General features: G+C 31.5%; 1 long non-coding RNA gene across 1 annotated transcript; it reads left to right on the forward strand.

Annotated features, from left to right (window-relative positions):
• Positions 1 to 19,928: 19,928 nt before the first annotated feature.
• LOC137826887 (uncharacterized) lies at positions 19,929 to 20,497 on the forward strand. Its single transcript, XR_011083610.1, has 2 exons — positions 19,929 to 20,073; positions 20,219 to 20,497. It is a non-coding gene; the product is annotated as an uncharacterized lncRNA (long non-coding RNA).
• Positions 20,498 to 20,918: the final 421 nt, after the last annotated feature.

Genomic DNA, 20,918 nt, shown 5'->3' on the forward strand with positions numbered 1-20,918 from the left:
GAGGTGAAAACTGAGACAAAAGAATATCCCAAGCATTGTTTACAACCTGGAAAAAAAATAAATTTCGCAACTTTTTCTACAAAAGAAACCTTGATATGTAAAGAGGAGTCTTTGATAGCATCTCCAATAAATTTAAAAACCAGAATTTTCTGAATCCATGAAACCACCTCAAAAATTTATTTTAACATTTATAATTAAATATATATACTTTTATTTTGATGTTGTTGTCAAAATTTATTTCCCTCTGCATACTCTACTAGTTGAAGACAACTTGGAATAAATTGGATGGAAATTTTAAAACATCCATTGATTTTTAGTCCAATATCAATAAAGAAATATACATTTGTCACAATGAATTTAATTCCCAAACAAATGTTTGTATTTCCAGGAAATAACCTAAAATTGGTGTGTGTGTGATCCAAAAAGTATAGTGAATGATTGGCCATCTTGATAAAGATGTGACAAGTAAACATTTTTTCTCTGTTTCTCTCTGTATCCCTAGATATGAATCAGTCAAAGGTTAAACTTGACATTTAGATTTGATAAATGTGCAATGTTCTCTAATTTCTACAAAGTTTGGAAGCTATCCAACTATCATTGAGAAAGAGAAGTTGAAATTAACGAGGTAGGAAAATGATACATAGACAACTTTGCGAATGAGGTAGGAAAATGATACATGAACAACTTTGCTCCAGTATACAATCATTTTTCTTTGTATAAAATTTCAAATTTTTCTATAAAATGACAAAAATATTCTTTTTTATATCATTAATTAAGGATTGTATAGTGGAGCAGGTTGTCCATATATCATTCCTCAATGAGGTAATAGGTAATATTTTGTGCAGCACTGTATGAAGTCTTGTTGGAAGTCTTCTTGCAGCACTTACTCCACTGAATTGAGACTATAAATACACGATAACAGTCTTCACATATTCATATGCAAAGGGAAAATTGAATAATAAACATTATGAAACACATTTCCCAACCATGAAGGCTATTCTTATTGCTTTCTTACTCTTTGCTTCTCTTTTCATCCTTCCAACTTCAACTCTGGCTCGACAACTCAAGGGTACGTAATAAATAATATATACTCTCTAAGTTCTCTATACTTCCTCAATTCTCATACGCATGCATCTTAATCTTCATAATATATTATGTTTGTTTGAATTGAAATACAGCAGTATAGTAATGATGTAAATATGGTAATCATGCAGGAGTGTCGCCTGGGACACGAGACCCTAATAATCCTGCTATTAAATGTGATCCCGGTAAGTCTTATAGGACTTGCAATCCAGCAGCAGCGAAACCAACACCACCATGCTCACCATATGTACGTAATTGTTGATGTGTAACACTTGCTGTGTTAAACCATGGTGTTACCATCTCTATGTATGTTTTTGCTTTATAATTTCCACTGCTTTGGCTCAATAACACTGTTGTTCCAGTTTGCTATTAAATAAAGGTTTGGCCTCTAGGCTTCATTGTGTAAACTTCTCATTTTTATTTAATAAGTTTGTCACTGCAAGAAATGCTAGGAATAATTATCATACTTAAAGTGTAGACTGAGCGTGGAAGGCAAATTGAATGGTTGGGTTCAACGGACGCAAAATAAATAGACTTAAAGAAAATAAGTAAAATAAAAATATATTCCGTCGGTCAAGACACAAATAAAATTAATTTTTTATTTATTTATAAAGAATACATGGATTGGTGTTGGTTGGACTTACACATAATTATGATATTTTTTCATTAAACTTTATTTCTGAAATGCATCAGCTAGATGATGCATGTTAACTTTTAATTTTTTATTTATTTTAGAGGATGCCATTTATTTTTTGTTCATGATAAATAAATGTAATTGAAAAGTTAATTATTAAAGGGATTATAAGTGTTAAAAGTGAATTGAATGATTATTACTGTTTTGATTAATATTTAATATAATTAAAAAAAGCTTCTAGTATTAAAATTATTAAGAAGAAAAATTTGAAAAGATTAAGAAAGAAATGAAAAAAAAGATAAAATTAGAGTACAAAGAAAATAACAATAGGTAAAAGAAGTACTTCAAAATAAATAAAAATGAGAAAAGAAAGAAGCTAATTTCACACTTACAATTTTATATGAATTAATAATTTTGGAAATTAAAAAATAAGGACTGAAATAAAGTTGCAATATTTAAAAACAAACCTACAAAAAGAATGACTGAAAAACTATGTTTTCCTAATGTTGTTTAATATGAAGGTTGTAATTAAATTGAAATTAAATAATGAAACTAAATTAAAATTTTAATTTCTCGTGGGGATGCAGGGAGGTACGAGGGTTACACACCTACTAAACACGCTTTTGTTACCTTGCTTAACATTTTGTCTACTTAAGTCAATATATGAGAAATCAAAATATTTTTTATTATTTTTAATAATGGTTTGATATTTAAATGTTTTTTTTTAAATAACTAAATTTTAATTGATCAAAATCTCAAAATTTAATAAGAAATTACAAAGAAATTAACTAAAAAGTTTAACTTTTTATGAGAGATAAAACAAAAGTATTAAAAAAGAAAAGAAAATTAAATCTAGAATATGTTTGTTCTTATAAAACGCCATTTTTTTTTATATTTAGCATAAAAAAAATCACCAATCAAATTTAACTTTTTGATGAATTAACACATGACATAATCTTTATATCACTCGTAAATTTGATAAAAGGATTACATTTGGTTCGTTTTTAAAAATATAAGACAGAAATTGGGATAAAAAACTATGAAACTTATTTAGATATTATTTGTATCTTATTGTAAAGTTAGTGCTATACATTTTTTTTTATAAAATAGGATATTTTATAAAATTTTTAAAATATATGAAATTAAATTCATATAATTCTTTCAAATTTCTTAATTTCATATTTTATAATTCTTTTAAAACTAAATTATATAATCCTAACCACAAAAATATTTTAAAAATTTATTACATTTTTTACAAAATCTTTTAAAGTCTAAATAAATCCTTTTTATGTAAAATAATGTTTTGAAAACTAATTGAATACATTGTTTTAACATACTATGAAATGACCATAGCATATTTATACACATAAAAAAAAGCTTAATTTCATGCATTTGTAAAATATTTTACAACTGAAAATTAATTAGAAACATTTTAAACATTTTCATAAAGTATTCATCATAAATAATTTTTTTGAAATGTTTCACGACCAAATAAAGATCCGATCGCAATGAGATTTATTAAAACTCCAAATTTAGTCTCCTTAATGTATGTACTTTATTAGTAGCATCTTTATCTTTATATATAAGAACAAAATAGTTTGAATATGTCTACAAATATTGATTAAAAAAAAAATAAGAGACAGAAAGTTTAATCGTACTAGAGACACAAACAATTTATGTGAAACAAGAAAACTTTTTAGGCAACATTCTTATGTTGGAATTTAAGGTTGTTTTTGACATGCAAGAAAGAACAACAAGTAGTCAACTTTTGGATTCCAATAATCATGCCTTGTAATCTTTTAGAAACTCCCTCAACACTGTATGAAACCTTTTGTTTTTAAGGTTTTGAATGTCACTCAATACTCATCTTGCCAAGTATTAGGTATATTCCGAAACAACAAAATAATATAATAAGTTTAAATATATAATTCGGTACTTTGCAACTTAAGAACATGAATCATAAGTGTATCTTAAATAGTAGGCGAAGTGTCAATAATCAGACGAAAACACGAGAACAAGATTAAAAAATATATAATTTTTAATTACTACAAGGTTTTATACTTAAAGTAGAGTCTTTTAACAAAAATTAATGTACTGTCATACGCATAAATCATCTATTTAGAAAAAAAATCTAGGAAATATCATATTGTTAAAATAGTTAATATTAAAAGGTATTTTTTTAGTAAACTATTTTTGTACTTATTATTATATGCATGATTTAAGAGTTAAAGATTGCAATATTTACAATAAACTATAATTTAACTATAAATGATGAAATAATTTTACCTTTAATATTTTTAATATTTTTTATGGGTTATGACTCACCTTTTTCGTTTTCTTGGCATAATTGGGAGGTCACTTACCACAATTAATTGAAATCAAAGGGAGATTACTTACCACAATTAATTGTTATCAAATGGAGGTTACTTACTATTAATTGTTTTTATTATTGTTGTCTCCTAGAACCACTATATATAGTGGCTTCCTTCAAGCAATGTAATACAACAAATAACAACATACACTTGCTTCCTCTCTCTTTTCATATACTCTTTAATTCTTCTCTTGGATGTAAGTGTTCAACCCATGTAGAGAGAATTTGTTTTGGGGCTATTTATCTACTAGCCTAAGAGGAATTCATTGTACTCTCAGTACCATTATAGTGGAAGTTTTGGCTCTCTCGCTGGTGGTTTTTTACCTCTATTTAAAGGGGTTTTCCACCTAAAAATTTATGGTATCATTCTCTTTCTCTTGTTACTTTAATTTCTCATAATCTTTGGCTGAAATTATCATGTTTCCACACACGATTTCCCTACAAATTGACATCAAAGCTTTTCGATAATTCAACCAGGATTTATTGTTCAATAATGCCAAAATTTGATATTGAGAAATTTTATGGTAAAATCAACTTTGCTATCTGGCGAGTCCAGATGCTAGCTGTTCTCACCCAGAATGGTTTACAGAAAATTCTGGCAGATAAAATGATGAGGCCAACCACTATGACGGAGGAGCAGTGGGATGAGATAGATGGAACGACATTGTTTACAATCCAGTTATACTTGTCCCCTGAGGTGTTGCGTGAGGTCATCAACGAGAAAACTACAACAGGCATATGGAGTAAATTAGAGTCTCTATACATGACCAAAAGTCTTGCAAACAAACTCAGGTTAAAGGAGCGAATCTTTACACTCCGAATGTCCGAAGGTACTCCTATCCAATATCTCCTTGATGAATTTAATTCCATCATAATTGATTTGGAAAATTTGGATGTTAAAATTGATGATGAGGATAAAGTCGTTCTAGTTATTGTTTCTCTACCACCCTCGTATCGACAATTCAAAGAAATTATGTTATACGGTAATTATCTTACCTTAAGCTTGGATGATGTCAAGACTAATTTACTAGCCAAAGAAAAATTTGATACTGAAATTCATTCCGGAAGTTTTGGTGAAGGATTAGTAGTTAAGGGAGAAACCAAGAGAAAGGTAGGAACAATAAATATAAATCTAGGTCAAAATCTAGAGGCAAAAACTCCAAATATTGTCGTTATTGCAAGAAAAAGGGACACGAGATCTCTGAATGTTATAAATTGAAAAATAAGCAAGATAGAAAATATAAGGGAAATGGTAAACAACCAGAAAAATATACCGAAGCCAGTATTGTTGAAACTGAATCTGATGGGGATTGTTTTGTAACTTCCAACACTGAAGAAAGGTCTAAAAATGAATGGATTCTTGATTCTGGTTGTACTTTTCACATGTCTCACAATAGAGACTAGTTTACCAAATATGAACCAATTTATAATGATCTTGTTTTGATGGGAAACGATGCTCAATGCAAAGTTGTTCGTGAAGGAACAATCAAAATCAAGACACATGATGAAATTGTTAGAACTTTAACAAGTGTCAGATATGTCCCTGAGTTGAAACAGAATCACATTTCCTTAGGCACCCTTGAATCTCATGGGTGTAGATACTCAGTTGAAGGTGGAGTTTTAAAAGTGTCTAAAGGTGCTTTTGTGTTACTAAAGGTAGTTCGATGTGATAGTTTGTATGTGCTGCAGGGTTCAACAGTTACAAGTTTTGCAGCTGTTGTTTCACCCAACAAAGATAACACCAAGTTGTGGCATATGAGATTAGGCCACATGAGTGAAAAGAGAATTCTAATCCTCAAGAAGAAGGATCACCTTGGTAACCACTGTACTGGAAAGGTTGATTTCTGCAAACATTGCATTCTTGGTAAGCAGAAAAATGTTAGTTTTTCTAAAGCCATATGCCGAACCAAAGGTACTTTGGATTATATTCATTTGGATCTTTGGGGTTCGTCAAAAGTTCCCTCCAGAGGTAAATGTCGTTATATGATGACAATTATTGATGATTTCTCACGAAAACAGTGGGTGTATTTTCTCAAATATAAGAATGAAGCATTTTCCACTTTTAAGGAGTGGAAATTATTGATTGAGAATCAGACTGACAAGAAGATAAAAAGGCTAAAGACAGACAATGGCCTTGAGTTATGTTGGAATGAATTGAATGATTTCTGCAAGAAGGAAGGCATTTCCAGACACCTCACCATCTCCACAATAAAACAGGGTTGTAGAAAGAATGAATAGAACTATCCTAGAGAGAGTTCATTGCATGCTCTCCCATTCTGGTTTGAGAAAATCTTTTTGGGATGAAGCGGCTTCAACGACATGTTATCTGATAAATCGCTCTCTTAACAGATCAATTGATTGCAACATTCCAGAAGAAGTTTTGGTCAGGTAACCTTGTTGATTATTCTAATCTTAAAATATTTGGTTGCCTGGCTTAATCTCATGTAAACGAGGGAAAATTAGAACCTCGTGCTAAGATGTGCATTTTCTTGGGTTATGGCTCAGAGGTTAAAGGCTATCGTTTATATGACCCAAAATCTCACAAAGTAATTCATAGTCAGAATGTGACCTTTAATGAAAATGCTATGCTCTATTCTGTATAAGATATTGTCATTTTCTCAATTGATACAGGTGACCAGAAAGATGCTCGAGAAAAGGTGGAGTTTGAGATTAAAACACCCGCTCATGAGGAAAACGTTCCCAATTCCTCTAGTACTCAAGATGATCAAGTCACTGTTATTGATAGTACCAGAAGGAAAACGAGTCATTAGCTGCAAGTGGATCTTTAAGAGAAAAGAAGGGATCCCTGGTGTTGAGAGTACAAGGAATAAAGCAAGATTTGTTGTAAGAGGTTTTGATTAAGAGAAAGGTATTAACTTTAATGAAGTATTTTCACTTGTTGTTTGTCATACTTCAATACGTATATTACTTTCTTTAGTTGCCTTGTATGATTTGGAGCTGGAACAATTAGTGTGAAAACTGCTTTTCTTCATGGTAATCTTGAGGAAGAGATTTACATCTAGCATCCTGAGGGGTTCATTTTTCCTGGAAAGGATGACCATGTATGTGGTTTGAAGAAATCTCTCTACGGCTTGAAGCAATCACCAAGACAATGGTATAAGAGGTTTGATTCTTTCATGGTTGGACATGGATACTCCAGAAGTAGCTATAATAATTGTGTCTATTTTCAAAAGACATCCGATGGATAATTTATATACTTGTTGTTATATGTTGATGACATGTTGATTGCCGCAAGAGATAAATCTTTAGTTAACAAGTTAAAGGCCCATCTTAGTAGTGAATTTGATATGAAGGACTCAGGTCCTGCCAAGAAAATTTTAGAAATGGAGATCAACAGAGATCTTCAAGGTGGAAAACTTTTTTTATCACAAAAGAAGTATGTTCTTAAGATGCTTGACAAATTTGGAATGCGAGATTGCAAAACTGTTAATACTCCAATTGCCGCCCACTTCAAGTTGTCATCAAATTAGTGTCTAAAATTAGACGAGGACAAAAGGCGCATGTCACATGTCCCATATTCAAATGCATTTGGAAGTCTCTTGTATGCTATGGTATGTACTAGGCCTGATTTAGATTATGCTATTAGCATTGTTAGCAGGTTCATGCATAATCCAGGCAAGGCACACTGGGAAGCCGTTAAATGGATACTTCGTTATCTGAAAGGTTCTCCAGATCTTGGTTTGGTATTTGATCAACATAGAGCCGATCCTGGAGAAGTAGTTGGCTATGTTGATGTTGACTATGGTGGTGATTTAGATCAGAGAAGGTCACTTTCAGCATATATTTTTACCTTATGTGGGTCTGCTATCAGCTGGTATTCTTCACTTCAAGCCATTACGACTTTGTCCACCACTGAAGCATAATATATCGCTGCTACAGAAGGTACGAAAGAGGCTATATGGCTTCGAGGCTTGGTAAGTGAACTTGGTCTTCAACAATATGTTCTTGTTATATTTTGTGATAGTCAGAGTGTTGTCCACTTAACCAGGAACAACAAGTATCACTCAAGGACCAAGCACATTGAAATTAAGCACAATTTTATCCGAGACATTGTTGATACGGGAGATATAATTGTTGAAAAAATTCATACGGCCAAAAATCTTGCAGACATGTTGACCAAGCCACTTCCACTGGCTAAGTTCGATCATTGCCTGAACTTAGCTGGTATTACCCATACTTAATAAAGGCTTCATGACGAGAGAGTGTTCCACTCAAAGGCAATTCAAGGTGGAAATTTGTCAGTTATGACTCACCTTTTCCATTTTCTTGGCATAATTGGGAGGTTACTTACCACAATTAATTGTTATCAAAAGGAGGTTACTTACCATTAATTGTTTTTATTATTGTTGTCTCCTAGAACCACTATATATAGTGGTTTCCTTTAAGCAATGTAACACAACAAATAACAACATACACTTGCTTCCTCTCTCTTTTCATATACTCTCTATTTCTTCTCTTGGGTTTAAGTGTTTAACCCATATAGAGAGAATTTCTTTTGGGGCTTTTTATCTATTAACCTAAGAGGAATTCATTGTACTCTCAGTACCATTATAGTGGAAGTTTTGGCTCTCTTGCTGGTGGTTTTTTTTACCTATTTAAAGGGATTTTCCACCTAAAAATTTCTGGTATCATTCTCATTTTCCTTGTTACTTTAATTTCTCATAATCTTTGATTGAAATTATCACGCTTCCACTCACCATATCCCTACGTCTTTCTTTTAGAGGAGACATTGAATATCCTAGTTGAAGTCGATCATTATAGGAGAGGAAGACATTGAATATTTCAATCTCATATTTCACCCATTTTCTTAAAAAACAAACAAAAACACACACCATTAAAACAGATAAACTTATATATGATTTAATTAATAATTTAAACCAACTGTTCCTTTAAAAAGCTATTGAAATTGGATGTCAAACTAAACGTATTGTTGGTTTAAAAATTTGAATTTGATTTTATCGTGATTTTATATTTTAAAGAAAGGGTTGATACGTTAAAAGTATGAAATATATATGAACTAATTTTGATATCTACTTTTAATTAATGAAGAATTTTTTTTGGATATACGAATATAACAAGTTATTAATTTCAAATATGTTAATATAATATTATAAAAATAAATATTTCAAATGTATAATAAATTATCTAATGTAAAAATTTCTGTATATTCTAAGTATAAATTTATAAAACTTTTAATATGTTGATTAAAAAAATATAACTTTTCTTTTGTTCAACAAATAATTTTTTCCTGTATTGACTCATTATCCATATGTTTTCCAATCAATTTTTATTTAATATATATATATATATATATATATATTTATAAATCGGATTTATTTTTGAAAAGTATAAAGAAAATTAAAATAAATTTGTGGGTTATGACTCATCTTTTTCATTTTCTTGGCATAATTGAGATGTTACTTACCATTCACAATTAGTTGAAATCATTGGGAGGTTACTCACCGTTCACAATTAATTGTTATCAAAGGGAGGTTACTTACCATTAATTGTTCTCATTATTGTTGTCTCCTCGAACCCTTCAAGCAATGTAATACACAACAAACAACAACATACACATGCTTCCTCTCTCTTTTCATATACTCTCTATTTCTTCTCTTGGATGTAAGTGTTTAACCCATATAGGGAGAATTTGTTTTGGGGTTATTTATCTATTAGCCTGAGAGGAATTCATTGTACTCCCAGTACCATTATAGTGGAAGTTTTAGCTCTCTCGCCGGTGGTTTTTTACCTCTATTTAAAGGGGTTTTCCACCTAAAAATTTCTGGTATCATTCTCATTTTCCTTGTTACTTTAATTTCTCATAATCTTTGGTTAAAATTATCACGCTTCCACACACGATATCCCTACAAATTGGCATCAGAGCTTTTCGATAATTCAACCAGGATTTGTTGTTCAATAATGTCGAAATTCGATATTGAGAAATGGTAAAATGAGTTTTGCGTGAGTCCAAATGCTAGTTGTTCTCACCCAGAATGGTTTAAAGAAAATTCTGGCAGGTAAAATGACGAGGCCAACCACTATGGCGGAGGAGCAGTGGGATGAGATCGATGAAAAGGCATTGTCTGCAATCCAGTTATGCTTGTCCCGTGAGGTATTGTGTGAGGTCATCAACGAGAAAACTACAACAGACATATGGAGTAAATTGGAATCTCTATACATGATCAAAAGTCTTGCAAACAAACTCCGGTTAAAGGAGTGACTCTTTACACTCCGAATGTCCGAAGGTATTCCCATCCAATCTCACCTTGATGAATTTAATTCCATCATAATTGATTTGGAAAATTTGGATGTTAAAATTGATGATGAGGATAAAGCCGTTCTACTTATTGTTTCTCTACCACCCTCGCATCGACCATTCAAAGAAATTATGTTATACGGTAATTATCTTACCTTAAGCTTTGATGATGTCAAGACTAATTTACTAGCCAAAGAAAAAATTGATACTCAAATTCATTCTGAAAGTTCTGGTGAAGGATTAGTAGTTAGAGGGAGAAACCAAGAGAAAAGTAGGAACAATAAATATAAGTCTAGGTCAAAATCAAAGATAAATAGAGGGCTAGAGGCTCAACCCTAGTGTGTCAGATTGAGAGGAAAACACCATAAAGTGAATTGTAACCCAAATGGGAGAATGGAAGGTGCTAGAAGTATGTGTGGCTAATTCTACCCTTTTGGATTGGGAGTAATCTGCTCAAACTCTTATGTATTGAGGTGATATCTTATATATTAATATTTAGTTCTTGATTGATTATTGGTATTGTTGTTTTATTTTAACTTTTTGTGACAAATTGAGAATCTTAAATCTGACCGAGAGGTATTTTTAGGGTTCAGACCTAAACATCAATACTTAACATATTTGAGTGCTAGAGATAGACTTCAAATGTTAATTATCATTAACGCCTGATTGTGATTTCTAAGTTGTTTTTATAAGTACACGAGAGATCGATATTTAGGAAACATTCTTAAAAACTTTATATGTGAGAGATCGATATTTAGGAAACATTCTTAAAAATTTTATATGTGAGAGATCGATATAAATGAATTTTCTACGGGCATCAATTTCAATCAAAGAACTCAATATTAACATGCTAATCAAAATACATGAGAGTTGGAAGATGAAACCTAATCCCTATTTTTCCAACTGAAACAACTAATTCTTTGTTTGTTTTCTGATTAATCAGTGCCTCCACAATTACTTCAAAACTATTTTTATTGTTCTATTGTTATATTTAACGAATTTTGTATTCGATAATTCACGGTTCCTTGTTGGATCGATATCCGTCCTCAGGGACAATTATTACTTCTGACCAACGTGGTGCACTTACCGTAAAATGTCAAGTTTTTGGCGCCGGGGGAACAAGTTTGATTTGCTGAGTATAATTTCCTAAATATTGTGAATATACTAACTTTTTTTTTTTATGTGAATAAATTTTTTAGTTTTTAATTTTTTTTAGATTTGAATATTTTTGTAAAGATTTTGTTTTTCCTTTTAGATGTGAATAATTTTGTTTTTTTTTTAAATAATTTGTTTTTTTTCCATAGTTTTGAATATGTAAAAAGGTTTTTCTTAGATGTGAATATGTTTGTTTTTTTATAAAACTGTTATTTTTATGTTAATATTTTTTTCTTATTAGTTTTTGTTTTCTTTAATTTTTTATTTGTTTACTTTATTTATTTTATTTAATTTTGTTTTGATTTTGTTTTGTTATATTTTATTTTATTCTTTAGTTTTTTGTTTTTATGTTTCTTACGTAGTTTCTTTTAAGTTTTTTTACTGTAATTATTTTATTTTGTTTTTGTTTTTATTCTTATTTTTATTTTATTTTTTATTTGGATTTGGATTTTTTTATCATATTTTATTTTATTTTATTTTATTTTATTATTATTTTTTTTACGTTTAGCTTAAGTTATTTATTTAGAGTTTACAAGTTGTTTATTTAGAGTTTACGTAATTTTTATTTATTTATTACTACTACTTTCTGTTTTATTTTTGTTTCATTTTTATTTTATTTTATTTTATTTTTCTTAATAGTTATTTATTTAGTTAGTTATTTTATGTTTTTATTTTATTTTCATTTTTAGTTTTATTATTTTCTTTAATTTCATTCTTAGTTTTTATATTACGCAAGTTTTTTTTTCTATCCATATATTCTGTTTTAGTTTTCTTAGTTAGTTAGTTATTTAAGTTTTTTTTATTTGTTTTATTTTGTATTTTTTGTATTTTTTATATATTATTCTTGTTTTATTTATTTTATTTTTCTCTTTGTTAAATTTTTGATTTTTTTGATTTTTTTTTTCTGTTTTTCATTTACTATCTATTTCTCTTTCTTTTGTTATTTTAAATTTTCTTTTTTTTATTTCATTTTATATAAAAAAAATTATTTGCTTGTTATACTAATCCATACTTGAGTTGTCTTATGATATTAAGAAAACAAGTTGTTATAGATTGAGAAATTGAGAAGACAACTCGAAAGAATAGAAGTTAAAAATAAAGAAAAGAGAAGCAAGGAGAAGTTAGAAAAGATTGAGAGATGATGATGACTGTATCTATCACAAGTTGAGAGTGTACCTATCACCAGTTGAGAGAGAACATATGGTTTTAATAATGAAGTGACTAGGAAATTCTATCTAGCGAATCACTCCTATCAAATAAGTCTAGCTGGTAAACCATGGAGAATTTCAAGGGAAACCCAACCTATGTATGTCGACCTTGAAATAAACCGGCGTCAAGCTAGATGACGTTAAACGAGCGCTTACCGGGAGGCAACCTAGTCCACATTTTAGTTTTATGTTGTTTTGTTACCTTTGTTAATTTTATTTTTTCAAAAAAAAAATAATAATAATAAAAAAAAAAATAAAAAAAAATCCTATATGCCTCCTAATCATTTTGCAGGTTATGTATTTTGACCTGGGGACATGTTCTATTATTTAGGGGGCAAATCCAGCAAATGAAGCAAGACTATAGATAAAGATTTTTACAAAAAACTGGATGACTTCGTAAGAAGATGGGATTGAGCAAAAATATGGTTTTATCTTTCTAATTCTCTTTTCTTTTTAGTTATTTGAATTTTATTTTCAGTTTAGTTTTTATTTTTATTTTTTTGGTTATTTTGTTTTCTGCTTATTTGCTTATTTGTTTAGTTTGTTTAAATTGCTTATTTTGCATTTTGAATAAATTTGTTGTTTTGTTAGTTTGTTAGTTTTAGGTCTTGAATTATCTTTGTTGAATAAATTTCAGTTTTAATTTGTTTGTTTTCCAGTTTATTTTTCTCAAATAAAAAAGAACTAAAACATTAATTTTGAATTGTGGAAAAAAAAGAATTTGTGTTTAAATATTAAATAGTGAGATGAATTAGACACAAGTTAGAAAAGAAAATATGATTGAATCCCTATTCAAATATAATTGAAATTCTGATACATGAAAATTTAAGAGGATGATTAATTAAGACAGAGAATGATAAAACAAAAAGGAATGAGACCAATTAAACCAAGTGAGTGTGTGAACCTTAAACAGTTTTGAGAGTTTTACTGATGAATTGACAGTTGTGGTTGCTTAATTTTTATTTTTGTTACATCATAAAAGAGCATGAAGATGATTGAGGCATTTGTTGTGTTAATTAGGAGACCAGGGCCGAATAGCCAACCTGTATATTGTTAGAATTCCATTTTTTTTATATATCCCCTTTGGGCCAATAAATTTTTTGTTAATATTGCACCTTTACCTTTATTGATATAATTTCCTACCCTTTAGCATGTCTAAGGAAGGAGAACATAAATGCAATACATATAGAAAAGGGAATGGTTGATTCTGATTGTGAAAGTTCAAAAAGTTGAAAATAGGAAGAATCTTTTCCCATTATTGAAAAAGTCAGAAAGAAAATGAGGAAAAAGGTGACATTGAAAGAAAGTGGTAATTAGATAACATATATGTTCTCTATAATTGAATTGTAGGTATGTTCTTTTTTCTTTAAGATGTGCATTTTGTTATCTAAGAAAAACCAATATTTTTTGGAAGCCCAGCCTCATTACAACCCTGAAAAAGACCTCAAGATTCATGTTTCTAATATGTTTGTGATTTGAAGATGAAATGAAAAACAATTGTGATTTGTTATGATTCAGTGAAAATAGAGAGAAACACTTACCCGTGAGCATATGAGAAGATATTCCTTGATGAATTGTCATTTATTTGTTTTCATTTGATTCTGGAAGTTGATTGTGTCTATATTTTTCTATATTTGAATTTGGAAGCATCATAAGTTTTTTTAATTTGATCTGTTGTTTAGTGAATTAAGCTGTTTGATATTTAAATTAAAAATATATTCATTTACTTTGTTTGAGGACAAACAAGATTCTAAGTTGGGGAGAGTGATAAGTGTCTAATTTCAGTAATATTTCATATTAAAATATAGGCACTTATGAGAATTTATTGCTAATTTACATATAAAATAATCCCTAATTTATGAATTTATACATTTATACATTTTTATGAGTTTTATTTGAATAAGAGCATTTTATTCTCAAATTTTGTGTTAATTGCAGATTTTTATGGAGGATTGAAGATTTGGAATAAAGGAGAATAATTTGAGCTAAAAAGAGAAAGTTGGAAGGTCCCAAAATGGAAAAAGATGCAAAGGAAGATTGGACCTTTTTTATGTTTTATCATTTAGCCCATTAGCGCGACACTAGAAGCAACCTAACCCTAAAAAACTAAGATAAATAGAGGGCTAGAGGCTCAACCCTAGTGTGTCAGATTGAGAGGAAAACACCATAAAGTGAATTGTAACCCAAATGGGAGAATGGAAGGTGCTAGAAGTATGTGTGGCTAATTCTACCCTTTTGGATAGGGAGTAATCTGCTCAAACTCTTATGTATTGAGGTGATATCTTATATATTAATATTTAGTTCTTGATTGATTATTGGTATTCTTGTTTTATTTTAACTTTTTGTGACAAATTGAGAATCTTAAATCTGACCGAGAGGTATTTTTAGGGTTCAGACCTAAACATCAATACTTAACATATTTAAGTGCTAGAGATAGACTTCAAATGTTAATTGCCATTAACGCCTGATTGTGATTTCTAAGTTGTTTTTATAGGTATGCGAGAGATCGATATTTAGGAAACATTCTTAAAAATTTTATATGCGAGAGATCGATATAAATAAATTTTCTACGGGCATCAATTTCAATCAAAGAACTCAATATTAGCATGCTAATCAAAATACATGATAGTGGGAGAGATGAAACCTAATCCCTATTTTCCCAATTGTAGCAACTAATTCTTTGTTTGTTTTCTTATTAATCAGTGCCACCACAATCACTTCAAAACTATTTTTATTGTTATGTTGTTATATTTAGCGAATTTTGTACTCGATAATTCACTCTTCCTTGTGGGATCGATATCCGTCCTCAGGGACAATTATTAATTATGACCAACGCGGTGCACTTGCCGTAAAATGTCATCAATCCTCTCAAGAAGAAGGGATGATAGAAATCGTCCAACCACACACGACCCCATAATAAGGAGGTTGAAGACCTAGATGTTGTTTATTGATTTAATTGCAAATATGGGTCTAATTGGGCTTTTGTTTATTTTTGTAGGCCCAATGAAGAGGACAACTCTAGGGTGAAGGAATGTACAAACATATCCAAGAAGACCTCCAAGTCATTAAAACATAAACTAGAGCTTTTGCTTGAAGAACACAAGAAGACTGAGTTTCTGCTGACTGGTCAACATTATTTGTGGGCCAAACTTTAGCTTAAATAAATTGTATAAAGTTGTTTAGGATTTCATGGGCCAAATATTTGGGTCAAGTAGCATAGGTTTTTAGGCTTGTATTAATTTAGGCCAATAGTAAAATATGACTAGTTAGGGTTAAAAGTGACTAGTTAGGGTAACAATTGAGTTTCTTTGAGCCCAATGTAACCCTAAAATGTTTATGGTATATTGGAGAACGAAAATCACCTTGGTATGGAGCACATGGATGTCCACATGGCAACATATGAGTGGAGAGGTGTTTGGCTCTTATTTTACAAGATTAATGAATGAGTGAATTGTTGCCCAAGTTGCTAGCCAATCTCACTCTCTTGTCTTGCCTCTTTAGGATAAACACTTTGCTCTTCTTCTTCACCTAGCTCAAGTGATATGGCCCAACCAATCACTATCCATACTTAGCATGCACCTTCAAGGAATCCGCAAACTGCAAGTGAGTCTCCTTGCACGCCTCCTCCATTGATGCTTCCGCCATTCATCTCAAAATTTAAGAATCCAAAACGGAATGAAGGCACAATCCATCAGAAGATACCAAGAGTTCCCATACCAAGCTTGAGACACACTTGATGAAAACTTAATACTTTCATTATAAAGGACACTACAATGAGAGATAAACACTTGGGAGAACATCATAAGTCATTTCCAAAAATTAATATTAGTTCCTGCTCCCATAGTCCAAGAAGTATGCTCCAAAACAACATCATAAAAGGTTTTAATACCAGACCAAATAGAGAAAGATTTATGAGCAAGATTTTTCAGATGGTATTTAGAGTTGAGGAACCTTGCTTTAAAAAGGAGAAACCAATGTTTATTATTATAGGCAAAGTTCTATGTCAGCTTTAACAAATACGCATTATTCTCCACCTGGATGTTGGTAACCCAAATGCAACCTTTATCAGTAGGAGCACATAAATTGTTCCAACTAACAGTACAAAAATATTTCTTCATAATATCCCAAGTTCATATAATTTTTTTGATCCATTGCTCCACTTGTTTAATCAAAGAAGAAGGCCACAAGAAATCTATAAGAGAGATAGCAAGTGATAACTAAGTTAACAAGCTATATCTTGACTTTATCCACAAAAGGTTGAAGAAAACAAGATTTAGGAGCACCCATAAAAATAGAAACACCCAAAGAATGTCCGAGGGTAGACCCGAACGCACAAGGGGAGCCTTTGCTATCACCTTATCTAGGTCATCAGGTTTCCTAAGCGTCGTAGCGGTATTTCTAACGGCAATCTCAACCCAGTCATAAGTCGGACCCAACGACCCACTAGTACTTTCGCTACTACCGGACGATGACTCCCCACTCTCGCTCGACTCTCTACTAACTATTCTATTTGAAGAAAGTTGAGACGACATAACTAACCTTTTGTTCACGAATCAAAGCTCGGTCGGCAATTACAGATCGTACAGCAACACAACTCGCAATATGGACTTGGCGATCGGAGCGATTCGGATGCTGAACTCAAGAAAACGTGGTATCTCTGCAAATGCAAGCGCTATTTATAGCATTTCCCCCTCACCCTCATCTGTTAGATGTCCGCTCATCCTACGGCCTCTATCAGCCAGAAGTCGAACCGTCACTCAACCTACACCGCTAAATCCATCTCCGCCGCCTTCGACAAAAAGAAAACGTCCCATCATACCGTTATCATTAATTTCTGACACCTCGGAAACCCCAACAATCATTACGACTCTTCGGCTTTTATTCACCTCGAGCCTGGGGGGCAAGTGTACCGGTAGGCACCGAGCAAACACACGTGGCGGACCGACCGAGTGCATAATAAATACAACCATTTACATAACAAGATAAGGTGGTTAAGATACACCTCCGAAAAATGTGGCAAGCTAAGGTAGTTGAAATAACACCTCCGAAAACCAAGGAGAACGTGCTTATAAAAGATATACTCACCGGGCATCCCGGGGAAAACCGATCAAGACCTATCCACGACCACCCTAAACCCAAGAAACAGAAAGCCCATTAGGCAATCCTATAAATACTCTACCCAAGCCAGAGAAAGGTACGTTTTTCATCCACTTACTGAATCACACTTATAATCTCTCACTTACTTGAGCGTCGGAGTGCCTTCGCAGGTACCCTCCCCCGCCCGACCGAAGGAGACACCAAGAAGGAACGACCGACTGAAGAAGAGGATGATCAACACGTCAGCAATTATACTACGTCAACCGACCGTGCCTGAGCCCCATCTCTCCACTCAGGTACAAAGACTAATAGCGTATGAAGCAACACAAATACAATCCTTAATTAATCTTATTGCCTTGACAAAACCAAAATAATTCTGGCGACTATGATAGCTAATCTATCAGCAAGAATCTTGGGAATGAAGGAAAGTAGTACATCTATCTCCATCGTTAAACCAAGGCAGGCGAGCTTTTTCTTTCCAAAAAAATATTGATAATGTAAAACCTATTCCGACTCCTCTTTAACCTGTTTTTCTTAAGCAAAAAGAACATCAAAATCTTGTAAAAGAGGCAAATCAATCATCTTTTGAATGTTAAGAAGATTTTGTTATTTATTGTCCACCAAAAAGTGAATGTTGCCAAAGTTATGGTGATTCCAATGTTTCAATTCCAACTTCAAGCGTTTTAACTTAAGTTGAAGAGCTCTCATACAGCAACCACTAACCGAAACAAACCAAAAGTTTTTAGTAACCTCCATACAAAAGGATCCTGTAACCACATTTTAAAAAATTTGAAAGAGACCATCCTATGGTTGATAGCAGAGTAGGAAAAATGAGCAACAAGAGGTGCATGATCAATTTTATTTTATTTTTTACCAACACTTGATAATTGCATGATGTCCATTCATCCATACTTTCAAGATTATAAAAAACTCTATCAATTTTCTTATCAATTATGAATTGTCCTTTAATTCATAGTGAAGTCATCTAAAGCCAAAGGTGTATCAATCCCCCTGAAAATAGAGAAAATTGCTTTCGGCTACCAGTATTCAAGAGGCAGCCCGTGAATCGTAACCTAGACTTGTGTTTCTGTAAGCTTCATAAAAGCAGGAATGAAATCCTTTGTTCAGTCAAAGACCTTGAGATACCAGGAGACAGTTTCCAAGAACCAATAGCAAGCACCATCCATAAATCTTCAAGAGAGGAGAAAGTAAATTCATAAAAGTCTTTCCCTAAAGGTGTTGCTTTCGAGGGACTGATAAAGCTCCAAACCGAACTAAGTTTTTTTTTAAAATCATTATGTGTAAGTGGTATCACAATCATGTAGTGGAGATGATTCTTGCATTCTTCAAAACTTGTGATTATAACCTCAACAATTTGTACCGCAACCAGGTTCCCTTTCATGCAAGGAGGTGGCAATTAAGACAAAGGAATATCACAAACATTGTTTACAGCCTGAGCAAAAAATTTCTTCTGGACTTTCCACAAACGAAACCTTGATATGCGAAGAGGAGTCTTCATCAAAGAGACATCCCTAATAAATTTAAAAACCAAAATTTTCTGAATCCATCAAATCACCTCAAAAATTTATTTTAAATTAAATATATATTTTATTTTGATGTTGTTTTCAAAATTTATTTCCCTCTGCATACTCTACTAGTTGAAGACAACTTGGAATAAATTGGATGGAAATTTTTAAACATCCATTGATTTTTATAGTCCAATATCAATAAAGAAATATACATTTCTCTCAATGAATTTAATTCCCAAACAAATGTTTGTACTTCGAGGAAATAACCTAAAATTGGTGTGTGTGATCCAAAAAGTATAGTGAATGATTGGCCATCTTGATAAAGATGTGACAAGTAAACATTTTTTTCTCTGTCTCCCTCTGTATCCCTAGATATGAATCAGTCAAAGGTTAAACTTGACATTTAGATTTGATAAATGTGCAATGTTCTCTAATTTCTACAAAGTTTGGAAGCTGTCCAACTATCATTGAGAAAGAGAAGTTGATATGAATGAGGTAATAGGTAATATTTTGTGCAGCACTGTATGAAGTCTTGTTGGAAGTCTTCTTGCAGCACTGTATAGAGGTCCCTATTACTTCACTGAATTGAGACTATAAATACATCATAACATTCTTCACATATTCATATTTCCCAACCATGAAGACTATTCTTATTGCTTTCTTACTCTTTGCTTCTCTTTTCACCCTTCCCACTTCAACTCTGGCTCGACAACTCAAGGGTACGTAATAAATAATATATACTCTCTAAGTTCTCTATACTTTCTCAATTCTCATACGCATGCATCTTAATCTTCATAATATATTATGTTTGTTTGAATTGAAATAGAGCAGTATAGTAATGATGTAAATATGGTAATTATGCAGGAGTGTCGCTTGGGACACGAGACCCTAATAATCCTACTATTAAATGTGATCCCGGTAAGTCTTATAGGACTTGCATTCCAGCAAAGAAACCAACACCACCATGCTCACCATATGTACGTAATTGTTGATGAGCCATTTAACACTTGCTGTGTTAAACCATGGCGTTACCATCTCTATGTATGTTTTTGCTTTATAATTTCCACTGCTTTGGCTCAATAACCCTGTTGTTGTTCCGGTTTGCTATTAAATAAAGCTTTGGCCTCTAGGCCAATCCAATAACTTGATTGTGTAAACTTTTCATTTTTATTTAATAAGTTTGTTGTTATGTTTTTACATGTTAGAAAATAAAAATATATTAAGGCCCTTGAGATGTGACTAAAAAAATATCAAAACTTAAACATCATATGATTGATTAAGGAGAAAAAATAGAGGCACTTTTTATTGGGTTATAAACAAAGCGAAGATAAAGATGAAAAAAAGTCTTCGATACAGAAAAGAAGAGAAGAGAAAATACAGAGATGAGATAGCGTTGAGTTTTTCGTTAGACCAAAAGTGGTCCAAAAACAATTGTATTATTTCCGGTAATAAGTAAAGAAATCAAACTACAGATTAACTGAAATAATAAATAATTAATATCTTAAACCGGTAATAAACTTAATAAAACTGGAATTTAAAATTATTTTAAAGTGAAAGTTGGTAC

This window comes from Phaseolus vulgaris, chromosome 8, assembly GCF_000499845.2.
Source record: "Phaseolus vulgaris cultivar G19833 chromosome 8, P. vulgaris v2.0, whole genome shotgun sequence".
Lineage (NCBI taxonomy): Eukaryota > Viridiplantae > Streptophyta > Magnoliopsida > Fabales > Fabaceae > Phaseolus > Phaseolus vulgaris.